Here is a 26,613-nt window from a genome sequence, read left to right on the forward strand (position 1 = left end):
AATCAGTTTTAAACATTTCCTAACCATCACTTTACTCCCAGAGGAAATACCCAAATTTAACAATGCTGAACTTCTAGTAACGCTCCTATAAATTAACGGCAATTTATATATATATTGATACTGCTGATGCATCCTGTGTTGGATATCCAGATAAGTTAACCATGAAACTATATACTTGGAGATTTAAATATAGACTGGGAACTCATAAATTCCACTACCCCCACTGAATCCATAAACTTGTACAACTTCAAACAATTAATAACCACACCCACTAAAACCAGTAAAATTTCGGGAAGACACTCAGCATTAGACTGGATCCTTACGAACAAACCAAGTAGGTTGCCTGTCAGCATAAGTGACCACATACTAACATACGCCATTAGTGCTCACCATAGCCTAGATAAACATATTATCTATAACCATATATGAAATACAACTAGTTTCAGCAAAGATGTTTTCAGTGAAGCACTAAAACAATGTAATTGGAATGTACTTAGAACAATGCCACTAGATACTGCTGTAGAACACTTATTCTTACAGACCTTAAATAATTTAACACCAGTAGGTAATAAAAGAGTCAAAAAAAGTGGCTAAGAAAAAAAAAACTCACATTAAAAAGGGATAAAGCCTGGAAAAATTGGCATAAAAACAGAACTCAAAATGCCTTCCAGCAATTTAGACATCTTAGAAACTTTGCAAAACTCCTTGTCAAACAGGACAAGCAAGCATACTATGTCAACCAACAAGAGAAACATCAAAGCAACCCAAAACATTTTGGTCATTAGTAGATAAACTACTTCATCCTGGCAAGACCACCACTTCCTCTCCAGAAACAAACCATATGAAAAGACCATCTCCACACAGTTTAATTCCTACTTTATACAGTCAGTATCATCTGTCTTAGACAGTAATACATCTGCACCCCCATCTCTACCCTTGTCCAACCAAAACCACCCACAGCACCTCACTCACAATGAAGTTGCCCCTTAAACTAAAAACTGCCTCTGTAGTTCTTTTTATTGTCAGACTACCTAAAAATGGCCTCAGAAGTCATAACCTTCCCTGTGTCCATATTAATTAATATGTCCATAGCAGAAAGATAGATCCCATCACTGTGGAAGAAATCCTACATCATACCACTGCACAAAGGTAGCACATCTACAGAGTTTAATAAATACAGACCGATAGCAATCCTCCCAAACAAAATATTAGCGAAATGCATCCATATGCAGCTGATGAAATTTCCAACCTCAAATCACCTGCTCTCAGAAACACAACATGGCTTAAGGGCACAGCACAGCACTACTGCTGCTCTATTATATTTTACCGGTATAATAAACCAACATAAAAACTATTGCCTGCTTACGTCTACCACGTTCTTAGGACTTGTCAAAGGCATTTTTTTTTTACTGTCTCGCACCAGCAGCCTCAACTTTAAATAAGATCTGATGTTTTCCATGTCATCATTCATCACCATAGGGTCTAGGATCCAGCAACATTCAACAAACGGATCCAAGGCCCTAGCTCCTCCCTCTCCCATGATGCCCTGCAAACCCCCCCCCCCCCACAGATCTTGTTTGCTGTGCTTCCTGTGCAGACGTGTGTCCTCTGGCTCTAGCTAGATCAAAGACGTGCATCTGGAGCATTTCTCTTTAGGCTTCCGCTGAAAATTGGCTTTGTTCCAAGTCGGACTTTCCCGGTAAACAAATGTTAAATAAATAAATCAATAAATAGATAATTTCTTCTACTTTAAGTGGGTAGTTTTTTTTCCAGTGTAGTTTTTAGTAAGTTAGTATTCTGTAGTTTATTCCCTCCCCTCCCCTAGCTTAGTATCAGTTGTTTTATGTGTGTTGGGTTTGTGGCTCCCTTTTCTACAGTAGGTGTTAGTTAGGGATGTAGACTTTGATGTTAGGGGAGTAGCTGTAGTTTTTTTTGTATTTGTTGTAGTAGTCATTGTGGTTTATATTTAGAATAATGTCTGATAAGCCTTTTCAGACCAGTCCCTTTCTATTGGCGCTTCAACTTTCAATAGCTCTGGGACGGTATCATCTGGGGGTTAGGGGGCTGTTTCTGGGTGCATTCCTCCTCTCTGGGGGACCTCTCCCTTGGATGTGGGGGACAGGCCCACTTCCACCCGCTCGGCTTTTCAGGTGGTAGGGAAGATCTTCTCCTGGTCTGGAGTTTCCTCTGCCACAACTCAAGATTCGTCCCTGCCTCTCTCTTCTTTGGCTGGTGAGGTCTCCCATCCTGTCTCGGGTCAGACCTCTCGATCGAGCCTTCAGGTGGTTTCCTCCCCCTATTGGAGTCCCTGTCTCTTACGAGTCTTCCCTGGAGCCCCCAGTGGAGGAGGTTCATCTTTAGAGGAAGTGCAGGAGGATATGGACCTTGAGGAAGAAGATGGGTCCCCCAGATCTCTGCCTGATGATGTCTCCTTTGGAGACATCCTTGAGCTCCTGAAACAAAAGGGCGGATGGTCTCCCCAACCCCCACCTTTGAAGTAGTCTGTGTTTCTGAAGGCCTTCAGGATGGGCCAGTCTGCCTTCTGGGTGTTCGCCCCCTGCTGATGAGTTAGTGGATCTGATCGTCAGCAGGGCCTGGAAGGAACCCGATACATTGGAGCTTGTTACAAAGAGGGCCGACAAGTTCCTTAGTCCCTCTGCAATCCATTTATTCTGGAGCAGAGGAGTCCCAGTCGATGCCATCGTGGTTGTTGCCACCATGAAAAAAGAGCTAGGATAGCAGAGCTCCGCAGTCCATCCCCCAAACAGGGAGTCCCAGGTGATAGACTATTTTAGGAAGTGGGTGTATGCCTCAGCTGTCTTTGGACTGAGCGTGACAAATTACTTGGCACATTTTATCTGCCTCCAAAGGGATTTGGTCCAAGCTATCCACTCCGACCTCCCTCGTAAATTCCTTGATGAGGTTATTTTATTTTATTTATTATTTTTATTTTACATTTGTTGACCGGGCTAGTCTAGCTAGCTGGATACATGTCCATTTTCAGTAGAGGCCCTGGGAAAAAAGCTCCACAAAAAGACAGTAGATACAACACTTGTTATACAAAAGGAAAAATTTACAAATGGACAGTAGTATATAATTAATTCATAAGCAAAATAAAGAAATTCAAATAGGTGCCTTTTTTTTTTTCCAGTGAAATTGATAATTAGAGAATAGAAAAACAAAAGTACTGTAGAAAGCTAGTAAAGATTAGAGAGTCTAGGAAAAGGTAGCAGAGAAAAAAAGTTTAGTAAGGGTTAGTACAAGGGCAGAGCCACAGGGAATTAAACAAAGTTTTTAGATGCTTCTTGAAAGTAGGTAAACAGGTAATTGCAGTAAGTTCACTTGGAAGCTTGTTCCAGACAGGTGCAATACAGTTGGAGAACAGACTGTCCCCAGCTTTGTTGTTGGATTTATAGGAGTCTGCTAGAAGCTTGGTGGCAGAGCGTAAGGAAGAGATGTTTTTATAAGGAGTAATAAGGTAGCTAAGTATAGTAATATTAGAAGTCTGATGGAAGATTTTGTGGGTGATGGTTAGTTGCTGTAGTAGAATTTGATTTTGTAGTTCTAGCCAGCCTAGTTGTTTAAGATTAGAGCAATGATGGGCACGAAAAGGGGCTCCTGTTGCAAATCTGGCTATATTGTTATATGCTGTTGCTAGTTTATTGAAATTAGATTTAGATAAGTTTGTAAAAATCGGTGAGGCATAAAGAAGGGTAGAGAGCAGGTGTGTTTGTGCTGTAGTACTTCTGGCTAAGGTTGTAAGGTAGGATTTAAGCCTATAGAGAGATCCAAGTTTTCTATTGACTGACTTGATGGTTAAGTTAATATGGGAATCAAAGCTGAGATTGTGGTCTATTGTGACACCAAGAAGTTTGGTAGTAGGGTCAGGGGATGTTATAGTGCTGTTGTTAGAAGTTATATTGAAGGTAAAAGAAGATGACTTTTGTGAAGGTGTGAAAAGTAATAATTTAGTCTTTTTGGGATTCAGTAAGAGGCAATATTGGTGGAACCAGTTTTCGGCTGCTGAGAAGACTTTTTGTGTAGTAGCCTGAAGCTCAACTGGGGAGGAAGCTGAACATATTAGTGTTGAGTCGTCGGCATATTGAATACAGATGGATTGTGGAAGGGACTTATTTAGGTTGTTAATAAAAATAGAAAAGAGGAGAGGTCCCAGTATTGAGCCTTGTGGTACTCCTATTTTGATATGAAGAAGAGATGGTAAGTGATTTTACCATATCACTGCTTGTTGTCTATTATCTAAGTAGGAATTAAACCACTGGATAGCCTGAGAGTCTAAATTGAAAGATTTAAGGATGTTTAGTAAGAGAGGATGGTTGACCATATCAAAGGCCTTAGAGAGGTCTAAGAATAGAGCTGAGGACAGCAAGTTGTTATTCCGATTTTTCCAGTGCCACTGAAGATACCTCTCAAGTTGCTGGTATAGGCATTGCCTTTTAGCGTCATGCCTGGTTACGCTTATGTGGGTTCTCGGAAACCTTTAAGGCATCCTTTACAAATGTTCCCTTGAATGGGTCTACTCTCTTTGGACCTTCCATGAAGGACACTTTGACCTGCTGCAAGCAGGAAGGGAGGACTCTGTCTGTGCTGGGGATCAAGCTTTCTACTCCCTAGAGGTCCTTCTCTAAGACCCAATGGGGAACCAGGAAGATGTGGTTCCGTAAAGCACAGTCTCCCTTTCAGGATGCTCCTGATGAATCCTCTTGCAGGGGGAGAGGTTTCAATGGACATTGATGCCCTCGAGGCGATGTGGGGGTCCACAAAATCAGGGCTCCAGGGAACCCTTCTCTGAGCAGCTCTGTCAGCACCCCTGAAGCACTGCCCTGCTGCTCTGCCCCGGAAGCAGTCGGAGGTTGCATTTCCGTACACCCACTAGCATAGACAAACATCACTTACGATCAGTGAGTGTTAAATATAATTTCCAGGGGCTGTTTCTTTCCCTTTTCAGAACCCCCTCTAGTAAAACATTACATCCCAGGTGTTCCACCCACTCAAAGGAAGTTGGCCTTCAAAGAAGTTCAACAACAATTTCTAAAAAAGAGCAATCCAAGAGGTCCCAGCAGGACAAAGAGGATCCAGCACTTACTTTTTCTTCTTTCTAGTACTAAAAGAGATTGGGGACCTTCGTCCTCGTCTGGATCTCAGTGAGCTCAAATTTTCAGTGAAGAAATCAAAGTTCCAGATGGTCACTGCTAGATCCATTCTGCCACTTTTACTAAAGGATGATTGGATGTGCTCTGTGGATATTCAGGATGCCTACTATCACATCAAAATAGACAGGTGTTCCAGGAGACTTCTTCTGTTTTTGTCTGCGAGCCATTACGAGTTCAGAGCCCTACCCTTTGGTCTCACCACAGCCCCCCGGGTGTTTACCAAATGTATGTCAGTGGTAGCTGCTCACATGCATCTACAGGGGTTCCAGGTCTTCCCGTACCTCAATGATTGGCTCCTCACGGCACCTTCAAACATTTACGGATACAGGCGATTCAGTATGTTCTCCCCCTCTTCTGCATGCTGGGAATAACCGTCAACCTTGCAAAATCCAATCTGATCCCCACTCAACAGTTGGACTCCATTTCAGAGATTGCAGATTTACATTTGCGCAGAATTCAGAAGATATGGGAACAGATCACACAGATATTAGACCTGTTGTATCCACCAGTTCACCTGGTTCTTTGGGCTCTTGGATCCATAGGCTCAGATGTTCATATTATTCCTCTGGCCAGGTACCACATGCATGTGTTACAATGCGAGTTAGCTGTCAAGTGGTTGGCTCTGCTTCATCCCCTGTCTATGACCATAAAACTGACTCCTATGTGTAGACATCACCTCCAGTGGTGGCTTCAGTCTCAGGATCTCTCTGTAGTTAAGCCATTTTCTCACCCACTGCCCATGGCCACACTGACTAAGGATGCCTCCCTGCTGGGGTGGGAGGTATTTTCAGGGGAAGACTGTCCAAGGCACGTGGTCCCCAATAGAGACCAAGTTACTTATAAAAGTTCTAGAGATGAGTGCTGCTCTTGTCATTGCAAACTTTCTAGGATTGCCTCCCTCTAGGGACAGTTGCAATTCAGACAGACAGTATGGCAGTCATCTGGTATGTCAACACAAAGGGGGTGGAACATGTTCTTACCCATTGTGCAGAGAGGTTATGAGAACATGGGCGATGTCTTCCAGCTGCTTCCTTTTTACAAAGCACATACCAGGAGATTCCAACGTATTGGCTGACAGGCTCAGTAGATATATCTATAGTCCTCACAAGTAGTCCCTTAATCCTTCAGTGGAGAAGCAGATTTTTGCCCATTGGGGTCAACTGTGCTGCAATCTTTTTGCCTCCCCAGCCAACCACAAATGTAGCAAGTACTTCATTTTGTCCCCCCAGGGGAAGCCACAAAGGCATGCTGTAGTCCACAGTTACCCTCCTGGTCTCCTTTATGCATACCCTCCTGTTCCTTTAATACCCAAGGTTCTGCAGAAAGTGCTATGCATGTTATCCTTATTGCCCCTTTCTGGCCTTTTTAACCGTGGTTCCCATTCATCAGGTCTCATCTTAATTATCCGCCATGGGTACTGGATTCCCATCAGGATCTGATTTCCCATCCATCAAGGCTTCCTCTCCCAAACCTTCAGATCATTCACTTAACAGCATAGTTTCTGTAGTTCCAGTGATCATTATATAGTCCAGGCTATTGTCCCCCATTAAACACATCATTCTGGCCTCCCAGAAACCCTTCACTAGAAAGGTATACAGTAGTAAGTGGAAAAGGTTCTCTACATAACTCTCAACCTGGAAACATCAAAAGTCTGGACAAAGGCCCATGAAAAAGAGGTACAAATCTGTATGCTGTTTAACATAAAATTTGCATACATAATTATGTAGCCACACCCACTTCAATGGGATTGTGGGATACCAACTTTCAAACGGAAACTGAAGAACAGACAACCAAAATATGGCCCCAGCCCATACCCTGTAGTAAATTATTTTTCTTTTTTTTTTTAAATGTGTAGTAATGATGTTTACAGTGGGAAGGGAGAAGATGATTAATCGTAGGATTTTGTTTTTGGTGATTTACCACAAAACCCACATACTGCAAAACTAGGGCATTTAATGGTAGGGAATATTCTAATCTTAGCAAAAGAATATTATAGTTTGCTGGGACCACCAAAAGTCATTCTCCATGGCCTACCGATCAATGGCATAGCTTGAGTTTGTGCTGCCCGGAGCTGTCTTTGAGTTTTTCTCCCTTCCCCCCTCACAAAATCATGGTCAAATGGGACCCCCATACACAGCCCTTTCCCCTGCACCCATTCCAATTTCCCATTACTTGACAATTTTCCCCATTTACCATAAACACTGTAATGTGTACTGCTTTACTTCTATAAAGATTATTTGGATTTCATTTAAAACTTTTATTTTACATTTTATAGCACAATCACTTAATAGACATCTGCTAAACAAAGCCATACAGTCTCACAATGAAAATAGACTTAGCATTAAAACTTCTCTGCCCTTGAAACTCGCATTCATTAAAACAGCATTGGAACCCACATTCAAAGAAAATGCATTTGGCCAGTGGTGGATAAAAATTACCTTTGGGCTATTTTCAAATCATCATAGGCCCCTTGCACATGAAACGTACATGTGTTCTTTGATACACCTTCTGGATTGTATTAAATTGCATTCCTTGTATAATACAGCACACTTGTTACAGCGAGTTTTGAATATTGTACTGAACGTTTTTCCAGTAAACAATGAAATAAAATGCATGAACCAATAATGACAAAACTGCCCAGTTCAGAATATTTCCATCATAAAAGTCTACTCAAACCTCTAAGATCCACCAGTATCAGTAAATATGTACAATCTCTGCAGAAGTAAAAGTAATCTAAATAATTCCACATTAAAGAGATTTGTAAGATGTGTAACTACTGAAGAGGTTGCTGCTAGCAAACAACTTAATATTTCATTGTTTCGTCTACAAATAAAGTGAAGCAGCAATAAGACACACACAGCCATAAATGAAGCAGCAATAAGAGACACACACACACCTGGCCTTAATTGAATCAGCAATAAGACACACACACACCTGGCCGAAATGAAAGCACAGTTTCAAATGTAGCACACTACTGCTTCTAAGCACACTGCCCTTTCTCCTGCAGTAAGTAAGGTAATCACATTGCCGTTTCTCCTGCAATAAGTAAATTAAACCACAAGCACAGTACAAATAAGTTTCTCCTGCCTATAAATAAATAAATGAAAGACAGTTTCAAATGTAGCACGCTCCTGCTTCTTAACACACTGCCATTAAAAAGAAATGTAGCACACTGCCGATTCTCCTATTATCTCTTTGACACAAAAAGTTAGACTTTTAAGGGGTAGCATATTGGTTTCAAATGGGTTCCAAATTCTCTTTTAGAACATCATTTGGAGTAACAGTCAGTAGAAGTTTGGATATTGAGTTGCTGCGTAAATAGATCAGCAGGAATTTGGTACAAATTTTACTTTTAGTTCATTGCTTAATCAACTATCTGTGCCCCCTTATCTAACAAGCACTACAGTGTCATTCTGAAAGTAAAATAGACTTCAAGGAGGCTACAGAGAGATCCCCCATGAAACATCCACATTTGGAAGTTTTGTCATGGATAATTCCTTTACTAAAGCATCAGTCACACTTCCTTACTACTAATGTGCATTCTTTACAGGTTTACCTTGCAAACTACTGTGTCTTAATCATTTTTGGTTAAGTTTCTGTTTTAATCTTTTTTGGTTAAGTTTTCTTGTTAATCAGCTTAAAAACACCACACTCCCTTTTGTACTACTGTGGATATGTCTGAGTAACCATGGACAAATAAGGGACAGGTGATGTCCTTACTAGGATACGACAGTACTTCCATACCTATTTTATCCTTATTCTCACTGATTCACTTTTGGATTGAAGACATTTATTGGCTGTGTTTTAATAAATTCCTTCAAGTCTGTGTGAATAATAAGCGGATTACTTTTATGTTGTCTATTCTCGTCAAATGAAAAATAAGCATATTAGAAATCCAAAAAGTAAGAAAATAAATTAGCTTTTAGACTTTTTAGTTGCAAGTATATTATGTAATTCAGAAGTGGAAGGATGCCTATATAGAGTATGCATCTTCCGTATGTGAATAGTTCAGTCTGTGACAGGCAGATAATATCTCTAGTTACTTACAATATTGTTCTACTGCATGCATTAATTAAGCAATAACCAACGACGTGGTGTGGTATATTGAAGATTTACCCATGGTTGGCTTGATTAAATAAAGCCAACCGTGGGTAAATCTTCAATATACCACAACCACAGAATCGGATATTACAATTATACAATGACATTATTTAAGAAAAAAAATACTTGTTGTTGTCTTTTGGCTTTTCCCGATTAGGGGTCGCCACAGCGAAACTCTGGTCCCCTAATGATTGGCAGTAGATTTTGACGAACGCCGAGGTGCCAGCTCAATTTTCTTAAATAATGTCTTTGTATAACGGCACATTACTGTTCCTTCTGCCGGTGGTGGTATACTGCTTCCATGTGTTGATGTACTGCGCATGTGTGTGGGACTTGTGTTCCCATGCTTACCCAGTACATTAATGCTTTGAAACAGAAGCAATGGAGAAAAGAAAGTCTCCTTTAATCCGTTTTTTTTTTTATATTAAAAAAAAAGTTTTGGACACTTTATACCCAAAGACATGCTGTAGGTGGATTAGGCACTCTAAATTGCCCCTAGGCATGAGTGCGTGCATGTGTGTGCCTTCTGTTGAAAGTTGGGCACCAGGCTGGCAACTCGACACCGTAAAACTCCACTGCCAATCATGAGTGGACAGGTGATCTGCTGTGGCGACCCCTAACCCGGAAAAGGCAAAAAAAGAAGAAGATACCAACGGAAAAATGTTCGGGCGACCGGATATTTTCCGTTAGTATATTGTGGGATTTACAACACGCACACTGGCCAATCAGCGTGCACATTTTGGAATATTAATGGGGGGGGGGGTCAGTGTATAATTTTACTTTATCCGTTGCATTCTGTTGCTGTTTAGAAGTTGTATGAATACATTGAAAATTCTGGTGTGACAAAAAAGTGTAATTTCTATAATTTCTACATTATACAGTCTGTGACAGGCAGTACAGTAATCTCCCCACTGCCTTCTCTTTTTCTCCTGTACCTACCTCCAACATAAAAAAACTTTTAACTAAACTTAAGCCCACCAAATTAGCAGCAGACAACCTCCCAAGTGAATACCTACAAATCGCAGCTGATGCTGTGGCCTACCCAGTATCCATCTTGATTAACCGATCTCTGTCAGAAAATTACATTCCCACACTGTGGAAAGTATCGCATATAATTCCCCTCCACAAAGGTGGACCCTCCACAGAACTAACCAGATGTGATAGTGTTCAATCTCGCCGTTTGTTCTTACACATGGGTTCGGAGCCGATCCTCGGCTCCGTGCCGGCCTCTTGCAAGCTCTGCATCGAGAAGAAGCTCGAGACAATCTAATACCCACAATCCCCCCTCTGCCTTTACCTCAGATCTAGTTTGCCGCTGCTGCATACGCATCGTTGGGAGCTAGCTCGAGAGTTTCTAAGCTAAGATATAACTTTATTTTGTTATATTTTATTAGGATTCTATTCTATTTGATGTTTTTCAGTGTTAACTGTATGATTGTGTTGTGGTTCCGTTAATTTATTGGTACCGTTAACTTTAATTATCGGTTAAATATTTGTCGGGGCCTACACCCTTCATATTTTACCTAGTAAGGAAAATTTTACCGGATTTGACAATTTTTCATCGGTTTTGACTAACTTTATCGGATTTGACTGTTTTTACTGGATTTGTCTTTCTTCCCTATAATGTCTGAGAAGGTAAAGTCTGGTTTCAAGCGTTGTCAGTGTGGCCAGAAAATGTCGGTCACTGACAACCATAGTTCCTGCGTCTACTGCCTTGGCCCTCTCCACTTACAAGAGGATTGCTCCATCTGTCACTCTTTTAGTGGGAGGGTCATGACAGATAGGCGCAGGAAACTAATGGACAGAGGTCTATTGAAACCTGCTTTCCAAGAGGCTTTGGATGCTTCTGACCAGGCATCGAAGTCCTCTAAGGAGTCGAAGACGTCGGAGCCTAAGTCATCAGCTCCGAGCTCTTCATCAAAGGTTAGATCACCGGTTCCACAGACTTCGGGCCGAGTGTTCAACTGGTATCGGTTCCTGAGCCTCGAGTCTTGGAACCGGTGATGGAGCTCCCTCCTTCGACCTTATTGAGGTCGGCTCCGTCTTCGGTTCCTTCGACCCGTTCTTCCTCCAAACTTTCGGATGTCGATGTGGATCGCGTGGTGCAGAAGTTATTGGAGCATTCGGCCCTCTCCAAACTTATTTCGGTTTCCACCCAGTTGGTGTCGAAACTTGAAGGCCTCCCTGTATCTCCATCCATTCCTCCTCCGAGACCGATTCAGTCTTTGGAGCCGGAAGAGGCTGATCTACTGATTGTGGAGCCCTCGGGTCCAGAACCGTCCTTTTCTCGGTCTGTTCCCCTCACCTCGACTCCGTCGGACCCGGTACCGGAGTCTCGGAGCCGACGGTCTGTCCTTGGTTCCGGGGCCGAGAGTCGAACCGACGTGTCGGTTCCAACTCTCCCCCTCGGGGCCTCGGCGCGGATCGATTCGGCTCCGTCCTCGGGGTCGATGCCTTCGGTGCCTGTGTCGGGGATTCTTCCCATTTCTTCGGAACCGGGGGACTCTTCGATGCGGGAACCGGGAGCGTTCGACCTGATGAGGAAGGTGTTGTCTACCCAGACAACCACATCAGGGGAAGCAGTCTCTCCTCCCCATAAAGGGCCTTTGTCTTCATCTGCACCCACGGCCACATCCAAGCGTCGGGCACCAGTGTCTCAGCCACCCCTGGAGGGTGCCCCCTCTTCCTCCGAGGCTTCTTCGGATGCTCCCCACGAGGAAGTCCCTAGGAAGAGATTGTGTAAGAGGAGACACTTGGATTCTCCACAGGAATCCTTGACATCTGATACTGACTTAGATGAGTCAGAGGGGTCCCCTAAGTCACCTTCAGAAGATGTCTCTTTTTCGGACATATTGGAGATCCTGAAGCAGAGAGGTGACTGGCAGTCCCTTCCCCCTTCTGAGGATGAGTCAGTTCTGCTGAAGGCATTTGGTGCTCGGCCTTCCTCCTCCTGGGTCACTCCGCCCTTCGAACTAATGGAACTAATCGCTCGAAGGGCGTGGGAGGCTCCTGACACAGTGGAACCTGTTCCAAGGAAACCTAACAAATACATCACAGCACCTCAGGATAAGTCCTACCTTACAAAAGGAGTTCCAGTAGACGCTATGGTGGTGGCAGCAGCCACGAAAAAGGAGATGTCGGAGTCTTCTTCGTCTGTCCATCCTCCTAATAAAGACTCTAGGACGATGGATAGATACGGGAAGCGCATTTTTAGTTCAGCGGCTTTTTCCATGCGGTCCCTGAACTATTTGACCCATTTTACACGACTACAGAGGGATCTAGTCAAAGAGTTGGGAGATACCCTCCAGGGTGCTACAGATGCAGCTGTCTCAGAGAAAGTGACAGCGCAACTTAATACCCTAACATAGATTGTTAACTCGTCCATGAGACTGATTTCCTACGCAGCCGAAGGTTCGAGTAGGGCAGCAGCTTCAGCGATTGCTCTTCGTAGACAATCCTGGATGCTTATGCTCCTTTGCGGAAGCCTTCAAGTCTTCCTTTACAAACGCCCCATTTGACGGTGCCACTCTTTTTGGCCCCAAGGTAAAGGAGACCCTTACCCGGTGTGAACAAGAGGGAAAGACTCTGTCTGCTGTCGGAGTCCGTTTTTCCACCCCAACCAGACCGTACCCCAAAGGGCAACGCTGTGGAAAATGTGGTTTCAAAACCCCAAGGATCTTTCTCAGGCACACAGGGTGATGCCCCCTCTAGAGGCAGAGGAGGGGGCAGAGGTGGAAGACGCCGCCCTGGCGGCAGAGGGGGTCCGCAACATCAAGGTGACAGGGAAACACTCCCTGGTAAACCTTTCCAGCACTCCTGAGAGGAGGCCCGACTGTCCTGCTCTGGAGGCAGTCGGGGTCGCTTAGCTTTATACCCTCAGGCCTGGCAAAATATAACTACAGACAAGTGGGTAAAAGCATGGTTACCAGAGGTTACAACATACCCTTCCTATCCCATCCCATCCCAAAGAAAAGACTCCCAGATGTACCGCCCCATCTGCGAGAGCCAGCAGCCATAGAAATTTCAAAGCTGCTAGAAAAAGAGTCATCCAACCAGTCCCAGCGGACCAGCAAGGATTCGGGACTTACTCAAGGTTCTTTTAGTTCCAAAGAAAACAGGGGACTGGAGGCCCATTCTAGACCTAAGCTACCTCAATACTTTCGTCAGGAAAGAAAAGTTCAATGGTCACGCTTCAATCGATCCTTCCATTCTTACAGAAGGACGAGTGGATGTGCTCAATAGATCTAGAGGATGCATACTACCACATCAAAATGGCCAGGGCATCCAGAGATCATTTGCGCCGGCTGGGAGCCAGTCACTTTCAATTTCGAGCCCTGCCCTTTGGTCTGACCTCAGCCCCAGGGTCTTCACCAAATGCATGGCAGTGGTAGCGCCTCACTTGAGACGCCAGGGATTCCAGGTGTTTCCGTATCTGGACGACTGGCTCCTTTCGGCCACCACCCGGCGTCAACTACTGCAGGCCAGAGACTTTGTTCTTCAACTGTGTGTCCACCTAGGGATCTCCGTAAACTTCGGAAAATCCTTACTTCAGCCATCACAAAATATCTTGTTCATAGGAGCAGAATTAAACACACGTCAGTTGATTCTGAGGCTTCCCCCAGAAAGGATATTATCACTTCAGACTCATATACGTCTTCTACTCTTGTCAAGGAAATCTCCTGCAAAACTAGTACTGAAGGTGTTGGGCCTCATGTCAGCCTCCCTTATTGCAATTCCCCTGGGAAGGCTGCACATGAGAGTCCTACAATGGCTACTGTTTGCACAATGGTCATTTCAACAACTACCTCTAACACACGAGATTCTTATAACAAAGACATGCAAAACAGATCTAAACTGGTGGCTTCAAACGTGCAACCTTTCCAAGGGGAGGCCGTTTGTGCTACCCACGCCCACAGTTACGGTGACCACGGATGCTTCCCTGATAGGGTGGGGGGGCATCTTTCAGGGACAGACAGTCCAAGGCGAATGGACCAATTTGGAGTACAATCTGCACATCAATGTTCTAGAGTTGAGGGCAGTGTTTCTAGCATTGCAACACTTTGCTCCCCTTCTTCCTCTAGGGACTATTGCAGTTCAGACGGACAACATGTCTGTAGTCTGGTACATAAACAAGCAAGGGGAACCAAGTCCTATCAACTATGCAGAGAGGCCATGAGAATTTGGCAGTGGGCGGAGTCCACGGGTCGCTTTCTAATAGCAACGCACATCCCGGGTCATCCAACGCCATAGCCGACAGGCTGAGCAGAGCAATTCTGTTACCGCACGAGTGGTCCCTAAAACAGTCAGTGGCGAAAAGGATTTTTCGCACGGGGCCAGCCTTCCTGCGACCTGTTTGCGTCTCCAATGAATGCCAAATGCAGGAGCTACTTTGCCCTATTACCCTCCAGGGGAAGTCCCCAGGACGCACTGGTTTACGATTGGCCCCGGGACTCCTGTACGCATTTCCTCCATTTCCTCTTATATCAAAGTTTCTCCAGAAAGCCAGGAACCTACACAGGACGATAATCCTCATTGCTCCATTCTGGCCTCGTCAAATTTGGTTTCCCTTCCTGAAGATACACTGCACTCGGGGACCCTGGATTCTGGACCCAGAGCCAGATCTATTGACTCACTCGTCAGGGGTTCCCCATCCCGCGCTCCGGTCACTCCATCTAGCAGCTTGGCTGCTCCAATTCCCAACTTAGCCAGGTCTGATCTTTTGTCACCAGCAGTCCAGGATATATTGGTGGCTTCGCATAAAGCTTCCACTACTAAAACATATACTAACAAATGGAAGCGATTTGTGTTCTGGGCGAATACACACCATGTGGATCCTTTTATAGCTCCTTTGAATAAGATATTAGAGTTCTTAACGGACTTATTTCATCAGGGTGCTTCTCCTGCTACTCTAAGAGTTCAATTGGCTGCCATTTCGAATTTCCATGTGGAAGAATGCGGAGCTCCTGTTATGGCTCACAGACTTTGTAAAGCCTTTTTAAAAGGAGTTTTTCATATTAGACCACCGGTCAGATCTCCGATTTCACCTTGGAGTCTAAATTTATTGTTATCTAAATTAATGTTGCCCCCTTTTGAACCCGCCTCTTCTTGCCCATTAAAATTTTTGTCCTGGAAAACTCTCTTTCTGGTAGCCATTACTTCCGCTAGGCGAGTATCTGAACTTCAGGCTCTCTCCATCAAGCACCCTTATTTGATCTTTCACTCTGACAGAGTTTCTCTTCGAACCAATTCATCCTTCCTCCCTAAAGTGTGTTCTATTAACAATATTAATCAGTCCATTGAATTACCCACTTTCTTCAAAAACCACTCCAACAAAATGGAGTATATGTTACACAAATTGGATGTTCACAGACAGCTAAGATTTTATTTGGATAGAACAAAAGATCACAGAAAAACAGATCAACTCTTTGTGGCTTTTGCTGATAGCAGGAAAGGACTTGCAGTTACCAAAAGAACTCTTTCTAAATGGTTAACGGATTGTATAATCTATGTCTACGATTCTTCAAATCAACCCCTTTTACACAAACCCAAAGGACATTCCACAAGGTCAGTGTCTACGTCTTTGGCTCATGCAGCTCGCCTACCACTGACGCTATTTCAGCGGCTGCTACTTGGTCTAAGCCACATACATTTATTTCTCATTATAAAGTAGACAAGGTTTCTAGAGACAGGGCAACCCTTGCTTCCACTGTGCTCAAGTACGCCCTCCGGTGAGATCCTCAGGATCAAGGAGCTAGGACGCTACCCATGTGTAAGAACAAACGGCGAGATTGAACACTATCACATATAGAAGTTATGTCCTTACCATAACGTTCCATGTGGAGTGTTCATCTCGCCTTTGTTCTTACAGTCCCACCCTCCCACCCTTAGGAAGAACGTTCTTTGATGCCTGGCCAGGAGCATTCTGCTACTGTTACGATATGGTGTACATAGTTGGCATATATATATATATATATATATATGTGTCTGTTTAGATATATATATATAGTTATCTGTAGATTCTTTCTATACATATGTGTATAAGCATGAATGTGCTATTCTGTAGATTGGTTTGCTTGCAAACTAGATCTGAGGTAAAGGCAGAGGGGGATTGTGGGTATTAGATTGTCTCAAGCTTCTTCTCGATGCAGAGCTTGCAAGAGGCCGGCACGGAGCCGAGGATCGGCTCCGAACCCATGTGTAAGAACAAAGGCGAGATGAACACTCCACATGGAACGTTATGGTAAGGACATAACTTCTATTTACCGCCCCATAGCTATTCTTTCTCCACTCTCCAAAATACTAGAGAGATGCATACACTCTCAGGTCTCAGACTACCTCCTTACTAACAATACTCAGCATGGTTTCCGACCAAACCATAGCACCACCACTGCCTTACTCTCCTTTACTAATACTATCCTTCAGCATAAAAACAATGGCTATCTCTCCTCTGCTACTTTCCTAGACCTATCTAAAGCATTTGACATGGTCCCACACAAATAACTTATCTCTGTCCTCAATAACCTATCCTTCTCTCAGTCAGTCACCAACTGGTTTCAGAGTTACCTGTCTGACCGCCAACAGTCCGTTGTATGGCAGAATGACATATCTCCCCAAATACCTGTCTCCATAGGGGTTCCCCAAGGATCCATCCTTGGACCCCTACTCTTCTCTGTTTTCACCAATAATCTAGCCTCTGCCACCAAACATGGCACACTCATACAATACGCAGATGACGCAACCATCGTCTGCTCAGCCCAGTCCCTACCCAAACTGCAAAAAGTCACAAGTCACACAGGAAGCCTTTTCCTCTGTTGAAACTTGGTTATCTGATGCCCAATTAATACTCAACCCAAACAAAACTAAACTACTCATCTTCCAACCCACCAAACATACTTAAAACAACTCTCAGTTTAACATCACAGCAAAAGACAACACCACTATATACCCAACAGAACACACCAAATTGCTAGGAGTGGAAATAGACAATAAACTAAAATTTGACATTCACATATCCATGACCATAAAAATAAGTCCACAAAAAACTAGGAGCGTTATACAGAAATAAGCAACTTCTCATCAAAGCAGCAAAGATTTCAATAGCAAATTCCCACCTTATCTCCACCCTACTTTATGCCTCTCCAATATATATGCTGCCTTGAACCAGGTCTCTGTTAAAGCACAAATGTCGGTGTTCTCCATTTTAAGGAGTGCTTCGAGCAAGTGCATTTTGAGATTTAGACTTCTAGCGTTGAGCAGCATGACCCTCAGATTGCATTTGTTTGTAGCTGTTACGGTGGTAATTTGGTCTTTGGAACATTACCTAAAAAAGGCACTATAGAGGTGGCAAGAGCCTTGGCCAGGGGTAACAGATGCTGGCCATCTCTGGCAAAGCATCAAGGTCTGTCAGTCATGTCATCCCAGGCATACGGATACTGGATCCCCTTAGAATGACACCAGAAACTTAGCCAATTGTTGAAATCAATAATGTTCTGCTTGTACTGTGGTATAATTCTGGGTGATGGTAGGATACTGCTCAGGGCTAGGGTCATACCTGCCTGGGCTACATAATCCGAGAGCTCCTCCATGTCTCTTTTCATGTAGTCCAGGGAGGTACGTTTCAGGTCATTCACACCCACATGTACAATGACAGAGTCATATTTGTACCTGTTGTTGAGGGACCTGAGTGCATGCGTTATGTGGCAGATCCTGGCACCTGACAGGCAGCTGACTGTTACCTTCTCCTTATTCAGCATAGTGAGTGGGACATCAGTGTGCCTCACTATCGAGTCACCTATGACCAGTGTGTTGGACATGCTGTTTTGCCTTAGGGGCTTTGGTTGAATGGCACACTGTTTGGGAGAGTTATGTGTCTCATGATTAGTGTTGTGTTGTGGTGGTCGAGTGCGTTTCTGCCTTGCTGATCTCTGCTGGTTGTGTAGATTTTTATTGAGAGCCTTCACGAAGGTGGGTGTGTGGTTTCCATCGCAGTTTCTTTTACTGACGCCATTTAACTTTTCAGTACTACTGAATGCTGCAAGAATTTATCATTACTGTCTACAATCTTCTTGGATAAATAGTATGAGCTGTAACTGCATAAATTGTATTAAATTGATTTTTTTTACCATACAGTACTGTCTTTAATTCGGGTCTACTTTAGATTGACAAAAAGTCAAAATGTCGAACACTAGCATGAGCGTAAACGCAGGAAGTCAATGTTTATTTTTTTGGATCGCAGTGCAGTAATGATTAGAATATTTGCCCTTTCCTCACTGTAGTCCGATCTCTGAGTTGGAATATATATTTAGTGGGGGGCAATAGCGATTTCAAATTTCTGCATTTACGCTCATGTGAGCATTTGGCATTTTGATTTTTTGTGTATATAATATAGACCCTTTAATTCAGTTATTACCAGATTAAACTGATCTGATTCTGGAAGTTTACCTATCTTGTCTTTTATACAAGTATGTGATTTTTTTTGTTTTTGTTTTGTTTTGTTTTTTTTTTTATTACCTGGAGGTTTACTTGTAAGTTCTTTATACAAGTACATGAAGTTTTTTTATATAAATAGTATAAACATTTATTACTAGAATTGAATTGATTTAATTCTGGAATTTTACTTGTTTGCCCTTTATAACATAACAGTTGAACCTGTGGCTTTAAAGACATAATATGTATGTGATGCACTCTTTTCATTCATGGGATCTAAAATGTAGCATTGACTTTAAATTTCACATTCTGTAAACTAACAAAGCGTTATTTACCCATTTTTACTAACTGATCTAATTCTGGAACTTTACTTGTCTGTCCTTTTTACAAGTATAGCAGTATTTGTGAATGTTTTTTTGCCTCTGTCTGTATTAAGATATTATTTATGTATTGCAACGCTTTAATCCAAATATGTTAAACAAAACAATAACACAAAAAATGTATTTGCCAAATCTGTAACTGTAAACTCTTTATTCTGCAAATTAACTTGACTGTAATTTCTGGTATACCCTACACGACATAGATGCGTATGGTTACCCTTTTATTTTCTAACTGGCCACAACCAGTATGTCTGAGCATTTTCTTTAGCTGTGTTAGCTGAACTGGAATTTACTTTATATTTATCCCATAAATCTGGATGTTTCTGTCACAACCAATTCTTCAAATTTTGTACGTTTGCAAAAATCTTGTCACTGAAGTCTGAAACAACATATAACTCTAATGACATCTCCATACCTAGTACGGAGCTATTACACTTCGAGCTGTTAGCTGCTGTAATCTTTGACCCTTTAAATTCTGACAAAACTGCATTTGTGTCCTCTAATAAAGATCTGTTGGTAACTGAAATTTTGTTTGTATTAATCAGTACATTATTCCATAATTTTTCTGTAAACAGTGAAATATTTTTGTTCCTTTTAACCTTAAACATTGACAGATAAATACTCTCCTTTGGTGCTGGAGTGCCACACTTTTTATAGATGAGCCGAAAATCTTTTTTTATAGAACTAATCTGTATATCATTTACTTTATCAGGCTGATCAAAATCTGCACTCTTATGCCCCTTCAGTGCAGTATTTGCACTGGCTTGTACACTGATTGTATTTTTGTCTGTGTACTCATTCTGCAAATGAGACTCAGTGTACTTTTCTGATTTAACCCTTTTGCATCTGGAAAGATGTAACATTTCTGAACTAATAACCTTTAACTTAAGAAAAAAAAAAAAAAAACATTTCTGGAACACAGCTTTTTAGACTGCTTTACCCAATTTTTAACTTTAAACCAATCATTTAGTGATGTCTTAACTGTAGAAGTATTACTTGACATGTTTATACAAGAGGTATGCAAATGAGTTTTACTGATGAATTTAAACTTTTATGAGCTGTTAGCTTAAAAGTGCATATAAAGTCTTGCATAACTTTATGATTCTGGAAGAATGTGTCCTGTCGTCGGTAGGTTTTTAACCTTTTGTTGCTTCTTGGCTGTGTGACGTTTTGGAAATTCTGGGAAATCCAAAAACAGTAGAAGATTAAATGACCAAAATGAGTAGCATTTTTTAAATATTGCTCCAGTTCATTTAAAAAACTAATATAACAGCAGGTTTTGTACAGCATGCATTTTATGTACAGTAAGAAGCATGAAACAGTAATGTCTGGCATTGTTAGTTATCCTCAGTAACTTATCAGAAAACTTACAAGATACTAGGCAAAAGTCTAAGGCAGAATCAGAGGCATTCTGCAGAATCAGTAGTTGAAAGGTGTACAGAGAGCATCCACCAAAGAAGAGCATCTGGAAGCTGGTAAACACTTTGTTCAAAGTAAAAACAAAGTCGGAGAGGAGTGTTTTATTTTGTTTAATGGCTTCTCGACCCCTTCTCATGTGGCCACTGATCACTATAAAGAATGATGCTAGTGCTTAACAGCACTGAGGGACCACTTAACAGCTAAGTACCTTTCTGTCACCAGAAATGTGCTTAAGAAGCATGTCTTTTCACTAACTTGGACTGTAATTGAGCTACAAATGTAGTACACTCAAATTGAAATGAATGGGGTATGATCGGGTTCAGTACTGTTTCTTTCAGTGTTTTTATATGAACTTGTAAAAGGTTGCTTTAATAATGGCTGCAAAACAGGGTTGCTATACCAATGAGTCCAAAGAGGATGACAGGATTGAAAAATCTTGTCTTTGAAAAACATGGCAGCTTAAATTCAGTACAGAATAAATGTTCTAGGAAATGAAAACCAGAAATGAGTGCAGGGTAGATGAAACAACAGCAGTTGAGTTAAGTAAGTTTGGTTAGTCATATGAGATATAAAGATGATCAGGCAATGTAATTTAAAGAAAGCTTATGAAGTCTTGCATAGAAAGAGGCATCACCAGTAGAAAACAATGCACCTTTATCCTGAGCAGGCAGTTGGAAAGACCCCATCTTGCACTGTAAACTTATTTCTAAGGATATAGATAGGATAAATGCACTTTGGAATAGGGTTGCAGAAGTAGGTGTCAGTCCTTTCCAGAAGCTGTTTAGAGAGAAATATGTAGATCTGATGCCTTTTCTATATGGCTTCAACCTGTGGGTTATCAGATCCGACTCACATCTGATGCAGGCCAAATCCTCTAGACATCAACTTGCAGGGCTTCGTCTCCCTACCCACATCCCCCCACTCCCCAGCAGATACCTCAGATCAAGTTTGTTGCCATTTCATTCCAGTCAGCAGCTCAATCTGTGGCTCTGCTACAGCATATCCTTTTTGGGTCTTCCCTTACCTTTTAGCCATAGTTAGTGTTAGATAGTTTAGCGAGGCTTAGGTGATGGAGTTTGGTTTTCTGAGGATTTATGGCATTTTGGTGTATGTATAGTTAGTGATGAGCTTCTCCCACCTTTTGACATTTTTAACTTGTTGGATTTCATTTCTGTATTTAGTTTTTGTCTAGGAGTTTGGTGTAGGTTCACATAGCTTTTACTGCTAATGTGTTGTGTTCTGTTAATGGTTATTTAACCATGGATAAGAGGTTCAAAAAATGTGTTTCTTGTGGGCAGAAGCTTCCCTCACAAGATGCACATGACAGGTGTGTATATTGCTTGGGGACTGCCCACCTTGATTCTCTCTTTTCAATCTATGAGACGTTCATGTCCAGAGCAGTTAGAGAGGAGGGCTAAATTAGTTTTAGAAAGTCTTCTTCCTGCTGGTTCTTCCTTTTCAGCTCAGAAGAATAGCTCTGACAAATCTCACTGTTCTTCTAAGGACTCCAAAACTTCTAGAGGGGACAGGTCCTCCTCTGTCTCCACTCCAGGTTAATTTTCTGGTTCGCTGGACCCAAATGTCCCAAGACTTTTTGGTGCCCTGGCAGCCTCACCATTGGCTTGAATTTCTTTTTAGCCAAAGCGCCTCCATCAGGTCAGGTAGATTCCACCGTCTGCCTTTCCACTCCACCAGAAGTGACAGGCAGTTTCTTTATCAACAAAGTGACCCTCTAAGCCCCATTTAGTAGCTTCATCCACTCAGTCGTCAAGGTCTGCTAGCAGCTTCCAAGCTTCAGACTTGGTCCAGCTAATGAGGTCCTTCTTGAGACTTAGATGCAATTAGATCTTATTCCTTCAGGTCCGGGACCCCTTAATCCTCGGCTCCATCACCTTGGTTTCGACTATGTTTCCTCCTTCAGGGCTGGATCTGATGTCTTGGCTAACTCCCACCTCGGCCTTGATTCCGGCCATAGTTGAGCTGAGTGGACTTTGGAGCAATGGCATTGATACTGGCATTTCCGGGTCTGGTTTGACAGTCCCAGCTTCAGGTTTGTGCCACCCACTGAGAGACCTGGCCTTTGATAGCACAGCCCCAGTCTTGATGTCAGTATAAGTTGTGGCTCTCCAGGGTTCCAGGAAATCTCGAGTTTCTTTGGATCTTGGGGACTGTCTGCTCCAAGCAGCCAGCTTCTGCCACCAACTTTGACATTGAGGAAAGGATAGGTCTTCTGTAGCTGGTGTCCCATCCCCCTTCTCATTTGTGCCTGCTGCCAGTCATCATCCTGCTCCTGGATAGTTCATGCCAGTTGGTCTCCAGTACATTTCCCTTGCTGGGCTTCTCCTCTGGATTTGCTGGAGCAGGAGGTCTCAGGTGGTGTAAGAGGAAGCACCTTTGCATTTTTGTGGAGTCCCTCACTGTGGATACTGACCTTGAGGAGGGAGAGGGGTCCCCCAAGTCACTGCACAATGATGCCTCCTTTGGCAATTTCTTGGCTATTCAACAGTCAGTGGCTAGACCACCAAAACCCCTCTTCTGAAGGACTTTTGGAGGCCTTTGTTGTGGGCCCATCCATGCCCTGGGTAGGTCCCCTTCTGACATGATAATAGAGCTGGTGTTTTGGCGAGAATAGAAGGAACCTGACATGTTGGAGCCCATTCCCAAGAAGCCTGGTAAAATTATTTTCCTCCCAAGGATTGGCCACTGGAGTATGGACCTGGACATGAATTCGATCATGCTGGTACCCACCACAAAGAAGGAAATCTCCAAGGAGAGTTCCTCTGTCCATCCATCGAACAGAAATTTTCAGGCTTTCCATCATCTAAGGAAGCGATTGTCAGCCTCACTGAAATTTGCTTTTGAGGGCTCTGAACTACTTTCCACACTTGACAAGGCTTCGGGGAAGCCTTGTGGCTGAAGTGTATTAAGACACAGTAGTTTCTGAAGATTTAGAAGACACTGGAGACTCAACTATTTACTCTTCAGCCCACTGCCAATGTTTCCATGTGGCTCATTTCTAATGCAGCTAATGGAGTGTCCTGAGTGTCTGGCACCAGCATTGCCATGCAGCACCATGTTTGGATGTGGCTGCTCAACTTTGCAAATTGCCTCAAGACACCTTTTGTTAACACCCCTTTCGATTGCCATTATCCAGAGGTTATACCATTCCCTTATTAGAAATTCCAAATTTAGCTCACAAGCATCCCAGACATTCCACCAAATCAGAGACTGTTGGCAGCAGCAGAGATTCAGAAGCTTTTGGTAAATTGAGTCATCCATGAGGTCTCACCACACCAACAAGGATCCAGGGTCTACTCAAGGTTCTTTTGGGCACCAAAGAAGAACAGGGACCTCGGACCTATTTTAGATTTGATAAATTTATTCCCTTTATGAAACAGACCAAATTCCAGATGGTCGCAATGCAGTCTGTTCTACCCCCTGCTGAGGAAGGATGATTGGATGTACTTACTAGATGTACTTAGTAGACCTCATGGACGCCTACCTAATATTTTATCAAGATAGAGAGGGCACTCTAGGATGTTTCTGCTCTTCTGGCTGGGAGCCGTTCATTAACATTGCAGAGCCCTGCCATTCGGTCTCACCACCACCCCATACCTGGATGATTGGTTCCTCACTGCCCTCATGAGAAGGGATATCTTACTCCAGTTGTACAGCCATTTAGTTATAATTGTCAATCACTTCAAGTCTAGTCTACAGCCAGTCCAAACATTAGAGTTCATAAGTTGCTACATGGATACCGTCAACTAAATTGCCAGACTCCCAAGCTCCAAGACTACTCAACCTGCAGTCCCAGGCAATAGCTGTACTTTTCCCTTTCAAAACCCCCAGCTCACACAATTTTGAAACTCTTAGGCCACATGGTTGCACCGATAGGGTTGGTTTCTTTAGCTAGGTACCACATGAGGACTCCACAATGGATTTTCACAGTGCAGTGGTCTTTTTTGACTCATCCAGTGGACTTTCCCATCAGGTTGTCAAAGGTGTGTCATGATCAGATTCACTGGTGGTTATAGTTGCACTAGTGACCAGTGGGAGACCATTCTTCCCCATCTTGTGGTCACAGTCACCACGGGCACCTCCCTTTTTGGGTGGGTGCGGGCATTTTGAAGGAAGGATGGTTTGAGGGTCCTGGTCATCTGTGAAAGCCAACATTCACATCAGTGCCCTATAAATGAGGGCTGTCCTTCCTGCATTTCAGGCCTTTTAGAATGTCCTCCCTAGCAGTGTGATTTTGATCTAGAAGGACCATGTGTCCATTGTCTGGTATCTGAACAAGCAGGGGACAAACATGTTCTTCTCCTCTTTGTTGAGATGCCTTGAGAGTTTGCCAATGGGCGATCTCGTCTGAACATTTCAGATTGCAATTCATATTCTGGGAAGGTACAACATTCTGGCTGACAGTTTGGGCAGAAATATTCTTCTTCCTTACAAGTGGTGTCTGAATCCAAGAGTTGCAGTTTAAATCTTTCAGTGCTGGGGCACTCTGTGTTGTGAACTGTTGGCTTCCCCCTCCAACACCAAATGCAACAGCTGTTGTGCCTTAGTCCCTCCTCAGGGGCAGTCATCCAAAGATGCTGTTCTGCATGATTGGCCCCCAGGTCTCCTATACACATATTCTCCAGTTCACCTGATTGTCACGTTTCTTTAGAAGGCAGCCCATAGTGGCTATGATCCTCATAGCTTCCTTCTGGCCTTGTCAGGTGTGGTTCACCTTTCTATGGCCTCTTCTGCGATACCCTCCTTTGAGTTCTGGATCCCATTCCAGATCTCATTTCTCATCCAGCAGGTCTAGATCCTCCCAGCCTGCAGTCCCTCAAGTTAACTGACTGGTTTCAACAGTTCCCCTTGATGACCAGTCATCCCATGCTGTCTGATAGTGTTGTGCATATATTGTCCTCTTCCTAAAAGCTATCTCCTAGGAAAGTGCATTTGAGTAAATGGAGACATGCCTTATTGGTGGAATCTCAATTGTTTGATTCTTTTTCTGTGTCTTTAGAATCTGTTCTTGATTTTCTTGCCGAATTGTTTAATTCAGGTTATAGTGTCTCTACTATCAAGGTACATTTGGCAACAATTTCAAGTTTTCATTTTGGTAGGGATAATATTACCTTGGCAGCTGTAAAATTTTCCAAGGCATTTCTCAAAGGTACATTTCTTCTGTGTCTTCCTGTTCAAGATTCCATCCATCCCTGGGATTTGCCTTTCACATTGCAAGTCCTTCCAAGCCCTCTTTTCAAACCCTCTGCTACTTTAGACTTAAAGTTGTTATCCTGGAAAACCTTGTTTCTGGTGACTGCTACCTTGGCCATGAGAGTTTCTGAGCTACAAGCTCTAGATTCTTCTCATTATCTGGTGTTTCACAAAGATAGTGTTTCACTCCGCACCAATACTTCCTTTCTTCCCAAGGTAGCCTCTAAGAGTAATTTGAATAGATCTATTCACCTTCCTGTGTTTTTTCCTTGGATGTGCATAAACAATTGAGATTTTACCTTGACAGGACAAAGGCCTTTAGAAAGGTCAGCCAGCTGCTTGTCTACTTTTTGGCATTCAGATTGGGCAGACCTGTGTCTAAAGTGACTTTAAGTGGTTGTCAGACAGTATTTCCTTTGTTTACAACTTGAGAGGCAACACTTTGTATGCTAAACCTAAGGTTCACTCTACTAGACCTGTGGCTACTTGTACACCATTTTTTTCCAGAACTCCCTTGGATGAGGTTTGTGCAGCAGCTACTTGGGTGAGCCATCACGCCTTTGTTTCTTACTACAAGTGGGACTTTCAGTCTAGGTCCAGAGCTGCCTTTGGCTCCATTGTGTTGCAAAATATCCTTCTGTAGATCCTCCAAGGGATTTTTATGTGGCTGGGGGCTCTGTCCCTCAAGTTGAAGCCAGACAGAGACAAAAACCTTGGATATGAAAGTTATATACTTACCATAATGATAGATGCATTTTGTCTGTCTGCGTTTTGTTTAACCCTCTCCCCCTCCTGCATGTCTTTTTTGGCTAATTCTGGTGCATGAGATGACCAAGTTGGGATGGCCTAGTTAGCCTCCTTTTTTTGGAGTCTTTTGTCCTCCTCCTTTATGTGAGTAAGGTAAT

General features: G+C 43.0%; 1 protein-coding gene across 20 annotated transcripts in view; it reads left to right on the top strand.

Moving 5' to 3' along the window:
• Positions 1 to 26,613, top strand: part of CLASP2 (cytoplasmic linker associated protein 2) — a 7,203,062-nt gene that overhangs the window by 6,807,701 nt on the left and 368,748 nt on the right. The gene's annotated exons all lie outside the window — the stretch shown is intronic.

This window comes from Protopterus annectens, chromosome 3.part0, assembly GCF_019279795.1.
Source record: "Protopterus annectens isolate FY-2018-M chromosome 3.part0, PAN1.0, whole genome shotgun sequence".
In the NCBI taxonomy this organism is placed as follows: Eukaryota; Metazoa; Chordata; order Ceratodontiformes; family Protopteridae; genus Protopterus; species Protopterus annectens.